The 16,679-nt window shown below is 50.7% G+C and overlaps 1 protein-coding gene across 5 annotated transcripts in view; it reads left to right on the plus strand.

Moving 5' to 3' along the window:
* Positions 1–16,679, plus strand: part of Phactr3 (phosphatase and actin regulator 3) — a 232,203-nt gene that overhangs the window by 200,163 nt on the left and 15,361 nt on the right. The window lies entirely within an intron of this gene.

Raw genomic sequence — 16,679 nt, forward strand, 5'->3', positions numbered from 1 at the left:
TTCTCAGTTATCCCTAAAATACCCCAAGGTGAACCAGTGATCTGCATGAGTCAAGGGAGATGTGTGAAGGAGGGAGGGAGGGCCTGGACCAAATTGCTGAGGACATGTTTTCTGTGGTGAGACTGGCTACATACTACTCCACACAGCTTCCACCTAGTTATCTCCCTCTAAGAACATGGGTCCAGCCTTGCTAGATCATCTGAGTCTGTTGGAAAAGCTATACTTACATGAATGTCTACATACAGTGTCACACTTTGGGGGACAGAATGTGCATCACTTCCTATGTGCTACAAGATGAGGAATACACTAACAATCCCTGCACTAAGTCACAGATTGGGCCAGGCTCTCCTCCCCTTGCCTCAAAGTCTTGTCTGCGGTCCACAAGAAAAAGTGATGTCATACAGTCCCTGAAGGCCACCAGGTGACGGTTGCTCGGTAACCTGGTGGTCACTCGCCCTGGATGAGGACAGACTGTGCTGTGTATCGGGTCAGAGGGGAACTGCCTGGTCTTGGAGTACAGAAGGCAGGGTTGCAGGGTTATAGAGGGAGGAGCTATGGAGGGCGGGGCTGTCAATCACCTGCACCCAGTAGGGCTGCACAGCCCCTCAGGAGTGGGACTGTAGAGGGTGGGGCTGTCAATCACCTGCACCCAGTAGGGCTGCACAGCCCCTCAGGAGTGGGACTTTGGAGGGCGGGGCTGTCAATCACCTGCAGCCAGGAGGGCTGCACAGCCCCTCAGGAGTGGGACTGTGGAGGGTGGGGCTGTCAATCACCTGCAGCCAGTAGGGATGCACAGCCCCTCAGGAGTGGGACTGTGGAGGGTGGGCTGCAGAGAAGCTGCGAACAGCTTAGCTGGGAAGGGTGGGCCTGGAAGCTGTGGAGCTACTTGGTTTGGGAATTTCTAGGACCGGGATTCCCCTCTGCTCACAGAACTGGATACTAATTTTAGACTCTAGGATACTGTGTAGCTTTCTCAGTTGCTTGCCACTACATCTGAAAATGGAAAAGCATTCCAGAGTTAGATACAGAGAGCAGCAGACGGTGAGTCTCCCCTGGAGGTTAGAGGTGGCCTCTGGTGTCTCTGTATCTTCCCTGCAGGAACAGTCTAATTAGCCCTCTGCCTGTGTGCCATCTTAGGACCTTCCACATTCTACTGCTGAACAATCCAGCCTCTGGTTGCCATGGCAACACATCATCAATGGTATTCCCAAGAGTGTTTGGGGTTTCCATAGTGTTTTATTTTGCTATTTCAAAATCTTAAAATTTTTATCTTCTGTGTGCTCTGGGGTTTCCCTGAGTGACATGCTCCTTGCCTCCCATCCGTTCATATCCTCCAGGCCCGGTCTGGGTCCCACAGTGAGGTTGGGGTCCCCTCTGTAGGAGTTGAAGGTCTGTGATGATGCCCATCCCTTCCTTCAGGGTTGTTGAGCTTGCCCTTCAAATGCATGTGGGTGAGCGTGCAGGGTCCTGGTTTCACATGGCAGTGTGAAATCCCAGTGTGATTCCTGGGAATCACAAGCAAAGGCCTGTGTGCCCTAATGGAATTAATCCATGGAGATTAGTTATTTGGGGGAGATTTACTGTAGGGTCCAGGAAAGCTGAGCTATATCTCATCCTGAACAGCTCAGTCCAAGATCTCAGCATCCAAAACCACAAGGTATCCAAGAGAGAGGGCATACATGCATCCCGGGTCTTAAGGGTCCCTGGTGACCGTGCCCCAGGAGCAGGTACCTCAAGGTCATAGGCAGGTGTAAGAGCCGCAGCTGCCGCTCTAGGGGCGGTGCTTCAGGGCACGGCTCAGACAGCCACCCACTACAGTGCCCCCTTGGTCCTGTCCACACACCTTCCTCAAAAACATTAAGTATAAAGACACCACGGATAGGGTCTCATATTGTAGCTTGGGTTGTTCTCCAGACCCTCCTGCCTCAACTCCCCAGGCCTGGAGGCACAAGTGTGTGCTGGCTGTCACTCTCGGGTACTGCATGCTGCCAGTTAAGGTTATCTGCTTCCATCTAGGTAATCCTGGCAGCTCCGGAGTGACGGCGAGGTGCCCTCACTTCTTGTTCATTACACTTGGGGAGTGAGCGGGTGAAGTGTCTTGCCAGGGTGCTGTGGGAGGAGAAGTGGGCGTAGGAATCAGACAGTCGCGGAGTACCCAGCCAGCCTCCGGTGAAGCATGCTGGACAGTAAGGCATCGAGGTGTGCTGTCTGAGTCACCAGGTGGAGCTGTCTTCTGTGGGTTTCGGCTTCATGTGGGGTGTGCTCAGAGCCCTGGCCGAAACACTATGTCTGGAGCAAGGATGTCTACACCCCTAGGGGGCAGTAGAAGGGATGCGAACTTCCCCCACATAGGTTAGAGGTGGGAGATACTTTGTGAAAATATCCAGAAGTGAGCGTGTCCTCAGAAAGGTAGATTTAGATGGCAATGCCCTGTCTCAGCCATGGCCAGGGGTTCCCCCACTTTGTAAAGTGGGGACAGTGGGGGCTGGTAGCTTTTTTAAGATTCCAGGTCACTTAAGAGGAACAAGATCACATTCCTGGCAGGAGGTACTGACTGAGAACTGCTACTGTCATGGCCAGGTGTCCTCATGGGCTGCTTGTCATAGGCACAAGCTATAGAAGCCCCCAACAGGCTTCCTGAGAATTGAATAAACAGGGCCACAGGTGCCAGTAACCCAAGTGGCCTTAGAGCCCATGACGGCCTTGTGCCTAGACAGTTAGTGATGGCTTGCCTGGGACGAGACTCTGGACAGGCGCCTCTGGAGTGATACATTGTATGGCTTCTTGTTCAGCTCCCTGGGGGAGGCCTTTGTTCTGGGGCTGAGTGAGAGGCTGATTAGAGCTCAGTAGCCTCCTCCAGGGGTTGGCGCTTAGCACATTAGCACAGCAGTTAAATGATCCTAACTTCTCTCTGTACACTGTGTTCTGCTGCATCCAGAACAGACTGCTACCCCTGGGCCCAGGGAGAACGCAGGGGCTCAAGGAAAACAGTGCCAGGCACACTCGCACCACCAGCCAGCTGCCTCTCACCTTGTTCACCAGAACTCTGCAGCATTTTGGGGGTTGTGTGATGCAACCAAGGGTGGTGTGTAAACTGGGCACTGCTCCCTCGCCGGATGATGTGCTTCGTGGTCACACATTCTGCTGAGGTTGCAAAGGAGGCCAGGCATGGTGCAAGCTCTTGAGTCCGTGGACACAGGGCTTTGGAAATATGTAATCTAGACTTAACAGGAAAAACATCTGCTGCTTCTAGTTGCTCAAAAGCCAGTCCTGTCTGGAGTATGCACATCCACCGCATAGGCAGAGGTTACATTGTTAACAGACTTCAGAGGGTGTTCGCTTTGAGTCTCTCTCCTGCCCTGACGTTGAATGGGTGTGAGCCCAGTTCACCTTGGGTGCTTTAAATCCGGTCCTGTGAACATCAGCCTCGGAGACAGCCATGGTCATAAGGTAGCTGTTGCTCAGTCCATTTTGCTTGTTTGGTGCTGTGTACTCACAATCTCCTTGAAGGCTTGCACACGTGCCCTGGGGTGGGTACTCTGCATAGCTCCAGTTTTCTTATGAGGAAAATGAACACACCACCAAGCCAGGTGGCCAGTTGTGTTAACAAGCTTAAACTCAACACTGCTCCCACTGGAAGCAACTAGACTCATAGGAAAGGGTGTGGCCAAGCAATGTGGTCTCTGCCATCAGTCCGATGAGACAAGAAGCAATGTTGCTCTGAAACTCACTGCTACTTTGTGCTCTGTTGTTATCCCTTTATGTGGGGTGTGGGGTGTGCACCGAGGCCTTTAGCCACTCATCCCTTCACAGGGCAAGCCCCATGGTGCCTCCAGAAGTACATGGCAGGGACTTGGTGGGTAATTGTTCCTCCCATGCTTTCTGGTTCTCTTATCTGGTTCTCAGGAGGCTTGTGAAGTGCAGACCTCCAGAACCCCCTCTCATCTCCTAAGTGGGTAGGATGGGGGAGGGGGCTGGAGGGAGAGAGAGAGAGAGAGAGAGAGAGAGAGAGAGAGAGAGAGAGAGAGAGAGAGAGAGAAGAGAGTGTTTCTGTGAGTATGCACACACATGGAGGAAGCACGTGCCACAGTGCAAGTGTGGAGGTCTGAGGACAGCCTCAGGTGTTGTCCCCACCTTGTTTGATGCAGGGTCTCCTGTCATTGCTACCATTTACACCAGGCTAGCTGGTTTGAACCAGTCTTCGCCTCCCATCTCACTTCAGTGCTGGGGTTACTGATGTGCACCGTGTCTGGCTTTATGTGGGTTCTGAGGACTCTCAGGTCCGTGCCTGTTCAGGACATGCTTCACCCATTGAACCATCTCCCCAGGATCGGCACCTTAACAGGCTCTGCCCCCCCAGTGTCACTGCCACTTTGTGCTCTGTTGTGACCTCCCTAAGACCCCTGGAGACAATCCTCTGAGCTTTAGTATCAAAGTGCTCTGTGTTTCTGCTTAGCCTGTTGCTATTTGAAGGGTAATGCACATTTTATAATTAATTGTGTTAACCTTTATTGCTTTGTCCACAAGAAGTCCAGGGTGAAGTGCACAGCTGCCTGTGACTAATGTGTTCTATCCTGTGAAGTGTGTGCTGTGTTTAAGCTCCTGGTGTAGGCACTTTTTGCTTCTGTTTATTGCTATGGACACAGTTTTATGTATAGTTTCGAAGTCTATTTTTAGATTTGAAAATTTCGATAGGAACACCTCCTCTTTGATGGTGGCCATGTTGGTGTACTGGACACTCTGTTGTCCAGTGTCCTCTAGGCCAAGGCTTCCCTGTTACAGCCCTGCCCCTGGTGTCCATGGGCAACAGTGATGTGACATCATTGCATTGGATAGGAATGTCGGCGTATTTTCTCTCCCAGCATGAAGAGACTCTTGACTTCAAGAACCTCACAGTTCAGATAAGGCAGCAATGATGGTTTGGGAATATAACTGAGGCTTATATATTTTCTTTTTATGGATTGTTTGTGTCAAATGTAAAAATGTTTCAAAATGGTAATGCCAAGTGTTGAAAATATTTAAAACAACCAAAAAACATGTATTTTAAAAAAAGAAAAAAAATAAGAAAAAAAAGGGAGGAATAAGACCTAAATGTGAACTAATTGTCTGATACTACAGTGGACCCCAAGAGACCATGGATGGAGGGTGGTGAGGTTTCCTAAAGGTATGTGTGGAGGAGGCACCCGGGTAACAGTGTACATAAACATTATGTAACAACAAAGGGATTCTCCTGCCCACTTTACAAGACACTTACATAATAGATCTTTAAATGTAATGCTTGAGCAGTGCTGTGTGGACATATCAATTGTAAGAGGGGATTAAATAACAGTGCCCAGCCTAGCCAGGCTGTCAGCCTCCCTGGCTTGCCACTGAGCTGCATGGCCATCTGTGTTAATACATGTGAACTTACCTGTACCCCAGAAGCTGAGAACAGATGGGCAGGAGAGCGTGGAGAAGGGACAGGATTCCTCAGTCATTCATTCATTTTGAGTCTCCAAGGAGACAAAGGAATGTTGTTCATAGAACAAGCAACTTTGATCTTTCCCTGTGGGCTTTGGCCACTCTGTCCTTCACAGGCTAGTCCAGTATTGTCTCTGAGCCTTTCTGGATTTCTGACTTGTACTAAGGTCAATGCCAGGTGAAACCCGTAGTGATTTCTGTTGGGGGATGCATTCCCAGAGCAAGCCTACGAGGTTGACACCATCTTAGCCCTGAGCTGGGACAGCCAGTGTAGATGGGAGTGGTAGGGAACCCCAAGTCCAGGCTTGAAGAGAGAAGTGTCCTCAAGTCAAGTTGTCCTGGATCCTCTGGGTCCCCTTTCTCACTGCAGTGTGGACACCATCCATTCCTGCTTCCACATTGCATCCTCACAAGTGACATGTGTGTTGCATGTGTATAGAATGTGCAGCCCAGACACACGCTGGCTTCTCCTTTGACTTCTCCAGTGCTCCTTCTGCAGATCAATGTCCTATGGGAATAAAACATTGTCAGGAGGTGGCTTCACACCCCACAACTGTCCTTGTGCTCAGTAGGAGCAGGACATAGTGTGACAGCCATGCTCAATGCTTTCGCCTCAGTGCACATTAAGATCTCGAAACAGAACACACTGGAGACAGCCTCCCCCGAGGGTTTGTGATGAGAGACACTGCCTGTACTAGGCCAAGCGGGGGATGATCTGGGTCCTACCAGGGTACTGGTGCTGCTGGGGCTTGGTACGTGACCCTCTGTCCACAGCAGTACTCTTACAGGCTGGCATGGTGCCGGTGGCCTTCAGCTCTGACCACAGCCCTGTAGGGGAGCACCTCTCTTGCTCTGTGGAGGAAGAAAGGACTCGGGTCATGGCCACAACATCTCAGTAAGATCTCTGACCTCAGTGCCCAACTCCTAATCACCAAGCAGCTGCTGATGCTGAGGCTTCAGGAGCTCTGCACACACCCATGTTCAGGCAGCTGATGATGTCCTGTGTCTAAAATCCACAGTCTGATACAGCTATATTAATGGGATTGGTAACATCACATCCTTGTGTACTGGATAGTCTACCAGTGTCTGCAAGTCTGGGACCCCACTCTCAGTGCAGCATGGTGTGGGACATCGTACCTGTGCCCTTAATAATGTCACAGCATCCCATAACACTGTTTTGCCTCTTGCTGAGAAATGAGTGCGAGTCACAGGTGACAGCGTGCAATATGGCCTCACCGTGTCACCAGGCACTAAATGTCACCCTCATGGTGTCCTCCTTCCAGAGGCTGGTACCCTCGGTGGACCCATAGCGGCCAGCCAGAACGTGATGCTCACACTACGGAGAAGGTGAAGGCGCAGGAGAGTGGGCCCAGGTTACCCAACCGTTTCAAATGCCCTTGCATCTGAATGCCTGTCATGGTGTCCACCCAACTACAGAAAGTTCAAGTTCCTGCAATGTGCAGCTGATGGGTGCTAGTGGGCAGCATGAGCAGATCTATTCACAGAGATATCAGTAAGCCACTGCATGTGGGCCAGCTAGATGGACCAGCTGCCTGCAGAAGGCTCCAGGGGGTAAAGATTAGCCTGCAGGAATTGTCGCAGATAAAATATCACGACAGTGGGCATCAGAGGTAGGTGTGATACTCAGGCCTGACTTCAATGAATAGGAAGGTATATGGTCAAGTAATGGGCCTGTGGGCAGCAGGGCCTGTGCCTGCCTGGTCACGGGTAACTGCTGGAGGGTCCATAGGTGACCGTCTCCTGGGGCTCCAGGCATGCACATGCTGCTTCTGGTCAGCTTAACGTCACTGCCCCAGAGAGACCTGTTTTTTTAAAAAAAAAAAAAAAATTTATTTATTTTGTATTTTATGTGCACATTTGTCTCTGTGAGGGTGTTGGATCCCCTGGAACTAGACTTATAGACAGTTGTGAGCTGCCATGTGGGTGCTGGGAATTAAACCCAGGTCCTCTGGATGGAGTGCTCGTAACTGCTAAGTCTTCTCTCTAACCCTACAGATTCCACCCTCTACCCCAGTTGGCATGGCTCCACTCTGTCTCTATCACCTTGTCCCAGCTCCCTGTAACACCCTCAGTCTGAGCATCCTAGCTGGATTCTGCTCACTCTGTACTGCTGGGGACTTGGTACTCTAAGTAGGTCCCTGTAGCTGGTACATTGTTGTGAAACAAGGTCTGAGAAACATGACAGGTTACCCAAAGAGTCCTAACAGAATGCTCCTGGGAAGTGTATGTGTGTGTGTGTGTGTGTGTGTGTGTGTGTGTGTGTGTGTGTGTCCTGTACCTCCATCTTTCTCTCTCTCCTCAGCCATTGTCACTGCTGGTGTAACCCTCAGAAGGGGCCTTGTGGATCTTAGAAGTTTTAGCAGCTGCCTGAGACTTAGGAGCCTCTGTCTGGGAGGGAGCAGTTCAGTGTAGAGGCCGTAGCTACAGAATGAGAACTCAGAAGGAGTGGGAACAGTGGTGAGAGGAGAGGATCTTCCAGCTTGGGGACACGATGTGGCGTACGCCAGAGGAGAATGTAGGAAGGAGGAGGGAAGCTTGAGGGAGGTTGCATGAGGGACAGGAAAATAGGCCTGTGGGGGGCTCTGGCGTTTGGCATGGCTGGGGCGCTCCGTCCAAGTAAAATGAAGCTATGCAGGTGACTGAGCTGGAGATCAGGGCTCCGGGCCAGTCTGACATTTGTTAGATTTCTCATTTCCTCGCACACTTGGTGGGCTGACTCCCACCCCAGCATCTTCACTCTGGTCTAGCATAATTTCTTTGATGATGGACAGTGGGTGATGGCTGTTCATGATCATGACCAGAACCAGCTCCAGGGTGGTCTGGATACTAAACTGTCCATCTCCTGGAAATCATGGCATTTGGCTTCCTTTGAAAATACAGCCCCAGGAAATGCCTGTTGATTTGTCCTGGAAGCCTGTGTGATCCTATCAGGGGGCCTTCCTGAGAGAGTAGAGAGTTCAGGTTTTTCATGTGAGGAGCCATGTGCTTCTGTTTGCATGGCTGAGATGTCCTTCAGTGGTGGATGTGGGGATAGGGACTGAGTTCTCCAGGATCAAAGGCCCAGGGCTCACAAGTTTGACCTGATGCTATGCCAAAGGGTCCTTAGGGTCCTTGTTATTGTTTAGGCTTTAGCAGGGAAGGCATAATGTCCCCAGCATGGACCATAGCATGCAAGACACTCCTTGGAAGAGTGCATACAACTTCCTGATATTTGGATTTCGCATTTTCTAGGAGGATGGAGGCATCCAAGGGACTTTCAGACAGTGAATGAGTTGACAAATCAAGAACTCTCTATGCTCCAAGTAGCTCTTGGACAAACAGCTAACTCAACAGCAGAGTCCCACTAGTAGGAAGAAGTCAGGCAGGGTGAGGTGCTCTCAAGGGTTCACAGTGGCCCCAAAGCTGCAAGCAGCACTTTCCATGTCAAAGCTATGTGCTTGAGAATCTTCTAGGAGCCCCATGCATCCTGCGGGGGCAGCCGTTTCCTGTGCCTAAAGGAACTTCACCTCTCATGAGCCCTGTGTGGCCAGGGCACTTGGTTTATAACGAGGGCACAATGTGCATTACAGCATTCAGTTCCTGTATGATGGGCCTTGTAATCCTGGCTGTATGTGAGAACCTGGGAAAGACTTCTGATAGCCAGTCAGCAGCTGGGTACAGACAAGAGTAGAACCTGGTACCTATGGAGTCCATTTCCTTCATCTTCATGCAGCACCTGGTCTTGTCCCATCCCTGGCTGTCCTCTAGCTTACCTGATTTCCATGTGAGAAGTAGACTGCTGAAAGAAGGACCTTTCTCAGAGCCTAGAACAACATAGGCTCCCAGATAATCCCTGCCCAAAAGATGGGTGGGATAGACTATGCTTGGGAAATGGGATCAAAAGATGAGTTGGCTAGTTGGATGGTACCTGGATGGAAAAAATGGTGAGAGGATGGATGGGTGATGGATCATTGTACAGTTAGATGAAAGGGTAGATGGAAAGACAATTGGAAAAATTAACAGATGAGTAGATAATTTTTAAGTGGCTATATAGAGTGATGGATGGACAGATGAATGAGGATAGACAAATGGATGGATGAATGGGCAAATGGATGGAAGAATGGATGGATTGACAAATGGATAAGTAGACAGGTGAGTAGATATGTGATAGGTAGATGGACAGACATGAATAGTCAAGTGATTTTTGTACTTTTTTGAGGAAGAGGGATGAATTACTAGAATACATCAGTCAGAAGGGACAAGAATTGAGTTCTACAGAATGAATGTGCACTGGATGAATACCTTCCTCTGTGTGGCAGGTTTTCAGGCACATTGAGGTGTGAGGGTCCTGTTTACAGATTTGACATGTGACTGGTGTGTTCAGAAGTATACCTTGGGCTTTCAGTGGACACAGATAGTGGACACACACAGGACTCTAGGGGTGAGTTCAGTTGTAGTAGGTGCACCTAAATTGGAATGGGTATACTTCCTGTTAGACTGAAGTGGTCTTGGAGCTAGCTACACCTCAGAGCTGTGAACCTCAAGTCTTTGATGGGTATATACTTCTTATTTGTTAATATGGATATGTGGGCAACAGACCTAACTAGAAAGTTTTTGTTCTCTCTCTATGTCTCTCTCTGTGTGTGTGTGTGTGTGTGTGTGTGTGTGTGTGTGTGTACATGCACACATGCACACACTTATATGTGCATGTATGTGCATATGCATGCAGGTGCCCTTGCAGGCCAGAAGAAGGATCCCCTTTAATTACAGGTGGTTGTCAGCCACTCCATGCACAGCGTTGGGAACTGAACTCTGGTCTTCAAGAGCAGTAAGGGGTAAGCCCTCCTAACTGCTAAAACAGGGTTTATTGTTACTGAATTTTTAAGAATTTGGGAGTTCTTTATATAAACTGAAGAAACTTACATGGAACATCCTTCATTTAAATATTAAGATTCTGTGTGAATTTTCAAAAGCATTGTGTGGATACCACAGCACATATGGACTGTAGCTGGCCTGGGGTCACACATTGGAATCCATGGAGATGAGCTAGTGTGCATGTAAGTGAGTTTATTTGCATCTGTTAATGGCACAATTGCATGCATGTGTGTAATGCATTTGTTCATAGTCACACCCACCACAGTCTCCAGCCCCAGCCCCTTGCTGTTGCCTCCCTCTCTGTTTCTGAGTTTTCTAATTTTATTTTATTTTTTAAGATGGGCTCTCATTTAGCCCAAGGTAGCCTCACTTTCACTGGGGATGCTCTTGAACTTCTGGTCCTCCTGTCTGTACCTCCTGAGAGCTGGGGTCACAGCTGTGAGCTACCGTGCCCAGCTTGTGTTTCTGTTTTGAGCAGTGTGTTCTTGTCTGGGAGTGAGCAATCTACTCAGCGAATTCTGGAGCGTGGTTGACTCAGTGTGCGGCCTCACCTGGTCCCCACTCTCTTCCCTGAAAGGGGGTGCAGTGTGACTCCCCCTCCTTCAGATCCCAGTTTGCTGGGAGTCTGTGTGTGGTGCCGGGGAGTAGGGCTTGGCTCAGGCAACAAAAGCTGGTCAGCAATGTTGGTTCCTCCACAGCAGGTGCTCACTCCCTCCTTGTAAAGTGGGCCAGGCTGTGGGCAGGATTCTGGGGGACTCCTGCGGAAGAAAACCAGTAAGCGGAGGTGGTGAGAACAGGAGTCGGGCAGTCTGAGCTGCTTTCCTGAGATGCCATCCCTGTGTTGTCCTACTTGGCCTTGCCCTGCAGCCAAGGACAGTGCTGTCTTAGCTGGAGCCCTGTGTCTCGTGTGTCCAGGGCATTTGTGTCCATCCCCAGTCTGTCTGAGGATGTTTCCACTGTGACAGAGAGGAGTCTCTTGCTCCCTAGCTGGAATCCAACCCCCAGAGCAGCACCTAAGTCACACGGTTTCCCAGTTATTTGGAGTGAGTGTGGTGCCTTTGGCCGTCTTTGCCAAACCTTTATGACATCGTGAGCATCCTTGGTGATCATGGCCTTCAGCTTTGTTTCCATTGTCACAGTCTCAGTGTCCAATCCTCTCCCACATTGCCATCGTCTTCATCAATATCTTTATCACATCCTCTTCTTCCTCGTCACCATTGTCTCAGCAACAGCCTCACCCTCATCTTTACCGTACTCCCTCCTGGTGCATCTTCCTGGCAGAGAAAGCACCTGGGCAATGCTGGCTATTGATCTCAATATTGCTCTCAATGCTCAGGGTCCCACCTGTGAGGGGATGGAGCCCATATGTGAAGCCAAGTCAGGAAGCATGTGCTCACCCCTGCCTGGAGGGAAGGGGGCTCTTGGAATCAGTGGGGCAGAGGGGGGACATTGCAGACGCTGGTCTAATCAAGGGTGTAGTGGTGTGGTTGGGAAGCTAGCATCAAGCCATTGGCCACCCTGGGAGGGCTCTCTTCAGTACCTCCATTTTTGTATGTCAGAATGCAAAAAGGAAGTCTGGCTGACCTTTGATCCCAGGCAATCCTGAGCCTGGTTGCTGGGACTTCCAGTTGTTGATCAGCAATCTCCAGCAAACTGAGCTCAGGTCTGCTTCACCCAGGTGTCCTGCCATGGCCTTGGCTCCTTCTCCTGCTCCACCTCCAGGTCTGCAGGCAGGTCCAACCTTCTGACAGTGATGCAGATGTCTACACCGTTCGTGCTCAAAAACTGTGTAATGGCGTTACATGCCCAACCCCCAAAACTCTCATAAGATTTTATTGCAGAAACCCAAAGGAAGTCAGGAGACAAGAATCTTTCTCTTTGTGTGTATGCATGTATGTGTATGTATTAGTGAATATATGCTTGTGTATGAGCATGTGTACGAGTGCATGTATGTGTGTGTGTCTATGCATGCATGTCTGAGTATGTGTATATGCTTGTGTGTATATGTGTATGTGTGTGTGTGCATGTGTATATGTGTGTGTGTGTGCGGGGCAGAGGCAGGCAGCAGTCTGGAAGGACAGGTGAGTGGTGCAGTCTGGGAAGGCAGGACCGCCCGCCCGGGTCAGCAGAGCAGTGAGGGAGCTGGGAGGGTCTGACCTGTTCAGCTCTTGAATGGAGGGAAGCAAATGACAAAGAGCTTCAGGGGAAGAGTTTAGCTGGAGCATAAGCCTAGAACAGATGCAAAGCTTTATCCCTCTGAACAAGAGAGACAGCATGCAGAGAGGGGGAGCCTGCCTGTGCGTGGAGCTCAGGAGGTAGAGCCTGAGCATGTCCGAGCAGAGGAGAGGCCGAGAGCCTTGGTTCAGTATCTGTGCAGTGTCCATGTCCCCTGAGTCCTGCAGAAAAGCCACTTGCTATAGTTTTCCATGCAATTGGGAATCTAGAGGATGGCATAGTGTGTCTGGGAAAAGGGTATAGCATGCCACCAGCTGCCACTCATGTCTCTAAAGTGTGATTCCCAAACCCCAGGGACAGGCGACAGGTGTTTTGAGGCCACCTGTTTGCAAGTCCTGGATGGAGAGAACCCAGGTGAGGTCCCTTAACTAGCTGGAGCTGGCCATATGGGTAGGTGACCCCCACCTGTTGGGACTGACTTTAGCAAAGCCCTGCTCTCCTGGGCCTTGAGACTTAAACCTGTAGGTATGACCACTGTGGTCATGCTCTCAAGCTGACATTTGTTGAAGCCACATGTGCCTTCTCATTTCACTCAATGAGCAGGTGCAAATGCTATCATTAAGTGTTCACAGACAAGAAAGCAGGGGCTCAGAGACACAAAGGGAGGTGTGTGGTGTCTCACAGCTAGGGAGAAGCTGTTTCTACAGAGCTGGTTCTAGGAGGCCTGTGGGGTTTCTATAAATGCTCACCCTGATCTTCATGTACTGCCCAGGATGCGGGTGTCTGGGAGAAGCTGGGGAGGGAAGGAGATGTGGGAGCTCCGAGGACCCTGGACAGCTGGACCAGTGGTGCCTCTCCTCCTTTGAGACCCTTTCTCCATTACCACTGCAATTCGGTTTAGCCACAGAGACTTCCTCACTGTCCTTGTGTGGCCCTCTGTGGTGCATACGGCTACAGGGCAGAGCCCCACCTCAGCTCCAAGCCCTGAAGATCTGTCACTAGGTTGCTTAGGACATGAAATCACACATGGCTGTCCCTGCTTCAGATGCTTTACCCAGCCACACATCCAGTGTTCCAGGTAGGAGCTCCGAGTGGGAACAGCCTTGACACATCTTCCACAAGAGGTGTGAGAGCATGGCCACCCAGAGCAGTCTGCACAGATTGCCCCGGGCATTTATGACACCCCATCCTTACATTCAGCCCCACACTCACCCCACAGCAGCCTTGGAAGCTTCCTAGCCCTGGCTCCAGAGTGTTCCACTTGGCTTTCATAGAAATGACATGTTCCTTTTCTAACCATAGTAAATCAGGCAGTCAATGTACAGAAAGCTTAATTAAATTACCTAATTCCAGCACTAAGCACAGCTGGTACCGCAGGGCTGGGAACAGACGCTGCCACTTGTGGATGATGGGAAAGAGCTGTGGGATCCGTGGCGGGCAGGGATGGGCGTGTAGGACTGGACCTGGGAGAGGACAGGCCCTGAGCTCAGCGTGGCCTCTCAGGCATGTCTGCAGCTGCGTCCACAGATGGACTCCCTCCCCCTTCAGAGCTGTGTCTACGGGTAGACTCCCTTCCTCTTCAGGAACCCACTGGGGTTCCACACTAAGCTCACAGTTTGCTTTCCATTGAGGCAGCTGGTGTGGGCTGAATTGTAGCTATGGATCCTGCCCCTCAACTCTTTGAGTATCTGGTTGGGTAACTGGAGGTGACCACCTTTTCAGGTTGAGATCTCTAACTTGCTCAACTTTGACCTTCAGAGAGAGATGAGCAGGAATTCCGTTCAAGGACAGATAGGACTCTACCATTAATTCATGGAGAAGCCAGTTTTGAGGCAAAGGTTGGGTGGAGCCCAGGTTTCTTTGTGAGTTTGTGGGTAGGGTGGGGTGTGGCTGTGACCACGTGTGTGTACATGTGTAAAGTCAGAGGCCAAATTTGGGTGCCGCCCCCAGGAATGCTATCCATTCACCTCCTTTGAGACTGGTCTCTCATTGGCCTGGGCTTGCCAATGAGGCTAGGCTGGCAGGATGCCCCAGGGATCTTCCTGTCTCTGCCTCCCAGCAGATACCTGGGTAGTAAACAGACGAGCATACCTGGGTTCTGAGGATCTGAACTCAGGCCCTTGTGATTGAATGTCAGTGTTAGCAACTGAGCCATCTCCTGACAGATTTTTGCAGATGGTGTGAGCTTGCCATGACCACTCATTGTTATGCTCTTTTGTTTATTCTAGAGTCTGTCTGTCAAGCCTTCCACACCAGGGCCAACATAGAGGCTCTGGCTGTTTTCACACTGTACCTTCACCATAGTGGACATCGTGTGTGTGTGTGTGTGTGTGTGTGTGTGTGTGTGTGTGTGTGTTTGTGTGAAAGAGGGAGGAGAGTGAGTGCGCATGCATGTATGTGTGTATGTGTGTGATATTATTTGAGATGCTTGGAAAACATGTTCTTGGAATTGGGTCTGGTGATCTGAGAAGAGGTACTTGTATAAATTTTGTTGGTGTCTTTGAGACAGAATTTCACTATGTAGCCTTGGATAGCCTTGAACTCACAACACTTCTGTCTCAGCCTTCTAGATTTTAGGATGATAGGTGGGTGCGATACCTTGCCTGGTCACATTCATCATTTTTGACAAAAACTTACCATGAGAGAATGTACCTATATGGCCCATGTTACGGTCCCACCAGTGATGACTAGGATGTCCCCAGTAGGAAGGGACTAAGCAATGACAGTGGAAGGTCCCACCTCCACTCTTTGCAGCCATGATGGGGGCACCCTGTTGACACCCTCAAGCAGTGATGGTCGCAGGTCCCATCTCCACTCTCGTCAGCTGTGGCTGGGCACCCTGTCCCTCGCCTTGGCAGCACTACCGTACCAAGCTTGCTGCCCTCTGCCACTCGGCAAGTGCCTCTGCAGGACTTGATGAGAGCCCAGCTCCACAGGGCAGGCTGTCTGTGTCCCACGTGCCTGAGACCATGTGTGACAGCAGGGTCCTGGAGGATTCTCTAGTGCCCCTCTGGAGTTCATGTTTGTCTGGGGACTTGTGACCATTTCAGTGCTGTCCCTATTGGGAGCAGAGTGGGAAGGGCCCCAGGTGTTAAGGTCAGGTTGACGCCTCTCAGGCAGCCTGGGACTCGTCTAGAGAGGCAGGTGTTCTTGGCCTGCTGGCCTCTGCCTGGGTGCCACGTGACTGAAAGTGGGATCCTCCCAGTCCTAGCACCTCAGGGGCCTTGACTCCTGCTGCAAGGGGAGAGGGTGACCCAGGCTTCTGTGGGCAGCTTGGAAACACCCTTTTCTCACACAGGATGGCAGGGCCACTGTGTCGGGCAAATGGAAATAGCGAGCCTCACAGAAGCCATAGTACAGCTCAGAGGGCACCTGGGCCCCAACAGACTCCATCCTCCTCTGCCACCACCACTCCTCACTGAGGGCAGGGGTGCGTGGCAGCCATTGGCAGAGCCATCCCTCGGGCCTCTAGGGATTCTGGGATAGGGTCATGGAGGGTCAGTGCTGAGGGCTTTTCCGGTGATTCTGTCCTGATCCCTGGGGTAAGTGTTCTGCAGATGAAGGGCCAGCCCCTGAGCAGTGAAGACTTGCTCCTTCCACTTGAATGTCCCCTCTTGCTCCCAAGAATGTGGGCTGAGGCACATGGACAGACATGAAGCATCTTGTTGGAAAGGTGCTCAGACTGCTTCCTGGAAGACAAGGGCTCTGGATGGGAAGAAAGAGCCTCTTTCTGTCCAAATCCTTACCAAGAATCCTTTCTGTGTTTCAAGAAACATCTGCCCCGTGATGCGATGGCATCCCTCGGGGCCTGGTGCATTAGCTGCTGATGTCATCCTGATGACTGAGGAGGTGGAGCAATGCAGTTTTCATGCCGTCTCCTGATGAGGTCGTGTCTGAGCTCCTGCATAAATGTATTTCCTTTTCTCCATTTCTTCTCTGAATAGGACATTACATCGATGTGTGTGTGTGTGTGTGTGTGTGTGTGTGTGTGTGTGTGTGTGTGAAGGATTGAGGTCCATGGTGTCTTCCTCCATCTCTTTCCACTTTATTTTTTGGGTTTCACACTGGATTCAGAGCTCACTGACTCAGCTTGGCTGGCTGACCAGCAAGCCCCAGGGTCATCCTGTCTCCACAGGCATGACATGCTGTGACCTGTTTTGTTGTTGTTG

Source organism: Peromyscus leucopus, chromosome 4 (genome assembly GCF_004664715.2).
Source record: "Peromyscus leucopus breed LL Stock chromosome 4, UCI_PerLeu_2.1, whole genome shotgun sequence".
Taxonomy (NCBI): Eukaryota; Metazoa; Chordata; class Mammalia; order Rodentia; family Cricetidae; genus Peromyscus; species Peromyscus leucopus.